This window comes from Chinchilla lanigera, unplaced genomic scaffold (assembly GCF_000276665.1).
Source record: "Chinchilla lanigera isolate Chin_1 unplaced genomic scaffold, ChiLan1.0 scaffold00002, whole genome shotgun sequence".
Lineage (NCBI taxonomy): Eukaryota > Metazoa > Chordata > Mammalia > Rodentia > Chinchillidae > Chinchilla > Chinchilla lanigera.
In genome coordinates, this window is record NW_004955403.1 from 25753111 (window position 1) to 25762008 (window position 8898).

The window sequence follows — 8898 nt, forward strand, 5'->3', positions numbered from 1 at the left end:
ATGTCCACCAGTGGCTTTTGATAGAGGCATTTTGCCAAGCATTGTTCTGCTTTCTTCTTATGCATAATATTGACCATTAACTTCAAGGGCTGGTTTTATGTTTCTCAACCGTTATGTCACTGATACTTGTTACTGCCACTACCTCTGCCTTGCCTTTTGTGATGCAATCGATCAGTTTCCTACTTGGAAAGCAATACTTTGCTTTTATTCTAGAAAAGCTCATATGGATGTCAGAAAGGTCATGGGCTTGTGTGAAAATGATGCCAAAGTTCAGACAGCTTTGTGCCATTATGTGAGAAAATTTCAATACAGACAATGCATTAGAGACAAAAAGTGAATGGACCACTTGTTGAACAAAATCCAATTTTTAGATATTCATCAGCCTACTGCCTATTCACACATTTGTTTTCCAGTACTGGTGTGAAATCATCAGCCTCACAGATTCACTTGTCTCAGCATGTACGAATTCACATTGTACATCTGCTCTGGAGTCTTGTTTATTACATAGGTGGAGGATGTAATTCTGAACTGCAGCATATATGTTATTTCAGTATGGTTTTTATGCCTCAATAAATCCTTCTGAGTCACCAATCCAATTTTGTGAAGTAGAGTTAAAATGCAACGTGGGAGAAAAATAAAAAAGCGCATGTAATAAACAGTACTATGTAAATGGTTTGGCCCTATTTACTAGATGATAGCTTTCTCCAAAATGATCAACGTAGTTTGTAGCTACCTGCAACCTCAAAGCCCTAGTTATTTTTAGTGCTTTAGTAGCATTTCTATGAAAATCAAAGTCTATCTTAGCTTTAAAATTTATGGCATGTGTACAAACAAAATTGTCTTACAGCTTCTCCTCGGAAGCAGCCTGCAGACTGCTTGGTGGCAGTGAGGGACAGCTTGTGGTGTGAGACACGCTGCTTTGTGATTTCTGCTCATCCCACCCAGAGATTATGCAGACTGAGAATCTCTTTTCTGAAAATTCATAATCCTCTTGCTCCAAAATCTGAAGTTTTTTCAGCTCCAACCTGGTGCCATATGTGGAAGAGTCCATCCCGTGTTTTCTGCACAGTTATCTAAAAATACTGCATAAAATTATCTTCAGGCTAGATGTATGTGAAGTATAAATGAATTTTGTGCTTAGACTTGGCTTGCATCCCTGCAAGACCTCATCACCATTGGCAAATATTCCAAAATCCAAAAATATCCAAAATCTGTGGTGCTTCTGGTCCCCAGCATTTCAGGTAAGAATGGATATCAACCTGCATGAAATTTTTTTACATTTACATAATTTTTTCAGAGTTTATTGTTTACATTTAATTATTTGGTTCTCTGGACTTTATTTTGGCATGTGATCTGAAGATCTATCTCTTTCCCTGAAAGTTCACATATGATTTTAATATTATTTATTGAATAATTTCAGCTTTCTTCACTTATCTCAAATGTCACATTTATCACATAAACTTTCTTCAGAACAACTTCAGGTGATCCATTTAGATCAACTCTGCATCTGATTCATGTCAGCTCTTTCTATATCAGCTCATCTAATTTTGCTTCTATTTTCAATTTTTTTTCTTGGCTATTATATCTTAGTTACTTAGTGTTTGTTTGTCTTTCTAGCTCTGTAGATTGGATCCATGACCTTAGCACTGAACTACATATGTAGCCCTTTTTTTTTTATTTTGAGAGAGGGTCTCACTAAATTGCTAAGTTGTCCAGGCTGGGGTCAAACTTGTGATCCTCCTGCCTTACCCTCCCAGAGTACTAGGAATGTAGGAGCTGGTTTTCAGTTTTGATGCACAAGACTTGTGAATAAATGAGAAGGTATGGATGATTTTCTTCTTAGAGCATAACAGGGAATTTTAACAAATAGAACAACTTTTCTCATATTTGATACCACAGGTTTTGATAATGTTATCCACAAAAATTTGGGAAAGAACTCCTTCTTATCTATATTTCCCTAATATGAGATGCTGAGAATAAATGAACAGATAAAGTTGTCATCAACTAATACAACAGGTTAAATTTTTTTCCAATGGACAGCAGACACACTGCCACAGTACATGGACCCAAACAATTAGGATTTAGACTACATTTTTAGGATGCCAAGTTGCCAATTGAAAAATAAAAAAATTATTCAGCCAATCTGTTTCTTTGTTTCTATGATTCCAAGCACCTACTACACTTCCACTGAATTAACTAACTCACAGTTCAGTTTGAGCACCAGAAGGGCAGAACTTTAAAGTAGCACCTTATTTAAAACACACACACACACACACACACACACACACACACATCACCCTGTGGGTCTTGCTGAGAGTGTACATGCTCCATGAATACATTGTCAGTGCAAATATCTTCGCAATCCAGATGGCTCAAGAAGCATCCCATAAAATACTAGCGAACAGAATACAACAAGTTATCAAGAAGATTATACACCATGACCAAGTGGGATTCATACCAGGAATGCAGGGATGGTTCAATATACACAAATCAATCAATGTAATACACCATGTCAGTACAGCCAAGGACAAAAATCACATGATCATCTCCATCCATGCAGAAAAAGCCTTTGATAAAGTCTAACTCTCATACATGATGAAAACCCTACAGAAAATAGGAATAGATGGCCTTTACCTCAAGCTGAACAAAGCCATCTATGATAAACCAACAGCAAACATCATTCTAAATGGACAAAAACTGGAAGGTTTTACTTTAAAATCAGGAACAAGACAAGAATGTCCACTGTCACCATTCCTATTCAATATAGTTCTGGAAATACTGGTGAGAGCAATTAGACACGAGAGAGAAATAAAAGGAATAAGGATAGGAAAGGAAGAAGTGAAATTGTTATTATTCGCAGATGACATGATACTCTACATAGAAGATCCCAAAAACTCCACCAAAAGGCTCATGAATTTAATAACCAAATTCAGTAGTGTAGCTGGATACAAAGTTAACACTCAAAAGTCAATAGCATTCCTGTACACAAGTAACAAACAGACTGAGAGAGAAATTAGGGAAACCACACCTTCCACAATAGCATCTAAAAAGATGAAATACTTAGGAATCAATCTAACAAAAGAAGTAAAAGATCTATACAGTGAAAACTATAGTACTCTGAAAAAAGAGATCAAAGAGGAGAACAGAAATTGGAAAGATATTCCTTGCTCATGGGTAGGAAGAACCAACATTGTGAAAATGGCCATACTCCCAAAATTGTTGCACAGGGTCAATGTAATTCCAATTAAAATACCATTAGTATACCTCAGAGATCTAGAGAAAGCACTCCGAAAGTTATCAGGAACCAGAAGAGGCCTAGAATAGCAAAAGCAATCTTGGAAAACAAAGGAAAGGCAGGAGGCATCACAATTCCTGACTCAAAATTATATTACAAAGCTACTGTGATAAAATCAGCATGGTACTGGCAGAACAACAGACCTGAAGATCAATGGAACAGATTAGAAGAGACAGATACAACTACAAACACACTCAGCCACCTTATCTTCAACAAAGGGGCCAAACATTTTCAATGGAAGGAAGATAGTCTCTTTCATAAATGGTGATGAAAAATTGGCTTTCCACACGCCAAAGACTAAAACTAGACCCATGTCTTTCACCATGCACTAAATTAAAGTCAAAATGGATCAAAGATCTAAATATTAAAACAGAAACACTAAATTTATTGGAAGAGAAAGTAGGGTAAAAATCTTGACCACCACTGGGGTAGGCAGAGAGTCCATGAACAAAAACCAAACTGCACGGGAAATACTGGGATCTCATCTTGTTGAAAAGTTTTTGCACATCTAAAGAAATCACCAAGAAAGTAAAAAGAAAACCCATGAATTGGGAAAAATTTTAGCCAACTGCCCCTCAGACAAAGAACTTCTATCTAGGACAAATAAAGAATTAAAAAAAAATCAGGCCTCCCAAATTCAAAGACCCAATCCAAAAATGAGCATCTGAGATGAATACACACTTCCCTAATGAAGAGATACTAATGGAGAATAAATACATGAAAAAATGTTCAGTGTTATTAGTCATTCAAGAAGTGCAAATTAAAACAACACTGAGATTCTATCTCACCCCAGAAAGAATGGCTATCATCAAGAAAGCAACCAATAACAAATGCTGGAGAGGCTGTGGGGGGAAAGGAACCCTACTCCACTGCTGGTGGGGGTGTAGACTGGTGAAACCACTGTGGAAATCAATTTGGAAATGCCTCACAAAACTAGGATTAGAAATCCCATTTAACCGAGCTATTTCCCTTCTGGGTATTTTCCCAGAAGAATTAAAGACATCATACCACAGCGATATATGTGCACCCATGTATATAGCAGCACAATTTGTTATAGCTAAATCTTGGAAACAACCCAGATGCCCATCCACTGAGGAATGGATAAAAAAGTTGTGGTATTTTTATATAATGGAGTATTACTCAGCTATTTAAAAAGATAAACTTGAGGCTTTTGTAGGTAAATGGATGCAACTAGAGACCATACTCATAAGTGAAATAAATTGGACCCACATGTGTAAACATCATATTGTCTCCTTGGTGTAAGAACCTGAAAGACTAGGTAAAACTCAAAACGTACAATAGATGATAGGAAAGAGAAAGAAATTGCTCAAAGGAAGGAACGACTGGGATGAGGGAAAGAAGAAAAAAGAAAGAAGGCAAAACATAAATATATATATGAATAGCTTCAATGACTGTATTGCTGTTGTCTGATGGTGCATTGAAAGGAACAGTTAATGCTCACAATTTTTTATGTTCTGATCGACTTTGCATGCTTGTGTCTGGTGGTCTGAGCAACTGATTTGAAGGTAGCAATATGCAATGGAATTACAGTGGTGAACTCCTATTATCTTTTCTAGTGAAACTCTATTATCTCTAATGTTTTATTCTCTTTTTTTTGTTTGTTTTGGGTTTTTTTCTGGTACCGGGAATCGAACTCACAACCTTGTGCTTGCCAGGCAGGCGCTGTGCCACTGAGCTAAACCCCCAGCCTTCTAATGTTTTATTGAGGAATTATTTTTTTATTCTCTTAAATGGTTTGAGCAATCTTTCATTCTTACATCGGATAATCTGAGCAATGTAGTTGAGGACAGCGATATGCAATGTAACAACCACTGTTGATTTGTATTAATTTGTCTTGAGACCCTGTATCACTTTGAATGTTCTCGCTTTGATTTATGTTCGTGATACTGGTATGGTGCTACTGTTCTATTTTTTTGTTTGTTTGTTCTCATGTACTACTCTCTTTAAAATAAAAAATAAAGAAACATCCCATGATAAAGTAACCTGAAGCAAAGGACCATTGGTGGCTTTGCATTGTCAGTAGTTAAATATGATATGGCGTCCATAATCAGGATCCACTAAATGAAAACAGCGGGTACTGCAGTTTGTACTTGTTGTGCCAAGTTAGGTTTCTCTGTGGACTTCAAGAGCTCTTTTAAATGTTGTTTTATTATATTTGTAATTAGCCGGTGTGAAGAAAGACTTTTAGTTTCCGCAGTGATGCATTGCTGCTTTCATTACAACAAATACCCGTGACCCCTGGTGCCTAACTGTAAACAAGGATAGTTACCAGCCTCATTAGGAGACTAGCAGATGGCTTATAAAGTCCTCACTGGAGTTTCAACCCATTTGTGGCTTGCAGTGCGCAAATGTTTATCTTTAAACGGTTTCAAATATGTCAGAAGGGGTTTGCATTCTGTTTTCATTAGTATTAATGCATTCTGATCTTAACAAGGAAAAATTCTTTGATCATACTTTTTTGTTTGTTTATTTGCTTATTCTATGTGAACTGATTTTTCCAAAGGTTTTCTGACTTCTCTACTTAAATAAAACCAAACAAAAGTGGGCTGAGGTGGTGATATACTGGTAATCCCAGATACTCAGGAGGCTGAGGCAGGAGGATCATAAATTCAAGACTAGCCTAGGCAATTTAGTAAGACCCCACCTCAGAATAAAAAATACAAGAAGGGCTGACAATAGAGCTCACTAGTAGAGCACCCCTGGGTTCAGTCCCCAGTACAGAAAAAAAAAGGACCAAACTTTTGTCAATTTCTCATTTTTAATTTTTACTCATTCTACAAATATTTATTTGAACTTCTACTATGAGCTAGGCTAAAAATATTAGGAATATCATGAAGAATACAGCACAGTAAATTCTCAATTAATACCTGCTGAAAATACTTTGTGAAGGACTGAAGTGAAACTTCTTTGATTTTATAGAATGATGCTCTTTACTTAAAATAGTACTTAAATGCTATTTCTTAGATAAATAGCCATATAACTTTTGCCATAATTTTTTCCTCTAAACTCTAAAATATTAAAACTTAGAAAATTTTCCATGCACCAGTTTAAGACTTTTCTTAGGCATCTAAGAAACGTTCAGCGCTAAGTGTTACCCAGATAATAGTGACATGAACATGAATTGAGCTCTTTCTGTGTGTCAGCACTTACCTACCTAAGGATATAAGTAAAGTCTGAGCAATCCAGGGGCAGATACTATTTCCCTCCGTTACTAATAAGAATAAAGCTTAAAAACATTAATCAAGTTGCCAAAGTTCTAGCTAGGGACATGTGCCAGGTCCCTGATTCAAGGGTAGGAGGTGGGCTCCAGATCCCATACCCCTTTTAATGGTTACGGGTTCATTACAACAGGGTCTCCTTCTAGACACCCACATTCCGGGGAGGAACAAACCAACTCTGTGGTCATTCCTAGTATCATCTGGGAGACTACATTTACAAGTACTATGCCTTTGTTCAACTTGAGTCAAATCTTGGCTTTGCCATTTAAAGCCGTGTGACTTTGGATAAATTAGTTAATTTCACTGTGCCTTGTTTTCTATACTTAGAAATTGAAGGTATTTATAGTACCCACCTCAAAGGGTTGATATGAAAATAAAATGAGTTAATATAGACAAAGCATTTAAGAGAGTATGTGGTACAGTAATGCTATCTTTGTACAATTAACTAGGATTATCATTATTATTATTAAAGAGTCAGTTGCAGTCATGCATAGTGACACATACCTGTAATCTCAGCTACTTGGGAGGCTGAGGCAGGAGGGTAACAAGGCCAACCTGAGGAATTTAGCCAGACCCTGTCTCAAAATAAAAGAAAGAAAGAAAGAGAGAGAGAGAGAAAAGAAAAAGAAAAAGAGAGAGAAAGAAAAAAGAGAGCAAGCAAGCAAGCAAGCAAGCAAACAGGAAGAAGGACAGCAGGGATGTATTAGCGTTAGAACAGCCCAGGTTCAATCTCTAGTAGTGGGGAAAAGTCAGTTGCTTTTATTCGAGCTCTGTGTGCCCATACAGGAATTCATGCCCAGAGCTGCTACATCTTCTGATTTTAAGAAGACAGAACTCTAGATTTTTTAAAAATATGAGGTCACCGGATTTGTAAATGTCACCACCTAATGGCTTTCAAAACTGCTGAGTGAGCTAAAGAACAAAGAAAATGTGTCTAGGGGCCAAATTCAGCACACCCTAGCCAGTCTGTAACCTTGGTTGGAAGAACCAGGTGAAAAAGCTACAGAAAAGGACCAGAGAGTGCACAGACACCAGCGCACGGGGTTTAGGACACTTGGGCTGGGCTAGGCTCTGTTGGGAGGGAGGCTCGATCACTAGGCGTTCATTTTCCAGGCTTCACCTGGTGTACTGGGCTTGGGTCACCCTGGGGTGTTGTTAGCTGCTAAGAATTCTGTTGGGACCACATGCTTCACGATTTTTTTAAAGGTAAGTTTTTAGAGTTGATTACTGCAAAACAAAACAGGAATTGAATGGTGAAGAAAAGTGACAAAGTTTCCAGAAACCAAAGTCTTCAAATTATCCACAGCGGTGTCTCTCATAACAGACAAACTGATGCTGCTACATATTTCCTCGGAAATTTAAAAATTTTGGTGATTATTCTGTTTCTTTTCACTTCTAAGATGATTCCACTAATCCATCTAAGCTCTGCAATACCATGCTGTGCTCCACTAAACAAGCTTTACCTATGCTAAAAATATTATCAAAAACTGAAGCTTTCTTCTCTGCCAGGTCCACCGGCCACTGAGTCCTTCACATCCTCAATGTCCTCAGTTGCATCACCCTGGCCTGGACTCTTGTCCCCTGCACCATTCTCATCAGGGCTTCCAGCTGCTCTACCAGCTGCCCAGGGATGAAGCCCAGCTGATAAAATATGCTGAGACAGATACAGAGTTTGAAAACCTCAGTAATGGTTAATGAGTATCCATGTTAAATAAATAAATAAATTCTAAAAGAAATACTCGTAGGATTAAAGAACAATTACGTAAAGCCCCACCAATATTCATTTATTAATTCCCTGGCAGACATGTACTGATCTGCAGCTGTGTCCCAGGCACCATAGGGGACACGGGACACAGCAGTGAACAAGATACAGTCTCTGTCCTGGGACAGCTGATGGGAGAGGCAGCCAAAGGAAAACACAAGGCCCAAAGATGTGAGCTGGACAAGGAAAATCAGGAGCTGCTTCTCAGAGGAGGCAAAGCTACCAGCTCACTCTGTGTCTGATTAGAAGGGAATCAGAACAGTGGGACTCCCGGGAGGAATTACGGTGGCAGAGCCCTGGCTTTGCTCAGCATCTCCTGGGGGACAGGCCCTATTACCCCAGCACTGTGAAGTGAGGACCCAGGCTCAGGTCCTGCCGGGGCCTCTCCTCCCTCAAGCCCCTGGAGAAAGAAGCAGCGCTGTCCCTCTCTCTGCACTCCCCCAGGCCAGCACTCCACACCACTGTGTTGATCTCTCTGGTGTCTCTGGCCCTTCCCATTCTGCTCCAGGTGCAGTGAGTGTTTCTTTCTGTTTCCAGGTCTGGGAATGGGAAGAGTGCCTGTGGCTGCCCAGACCCCGCCATCTTCAGGAGAGGGCAGGGGT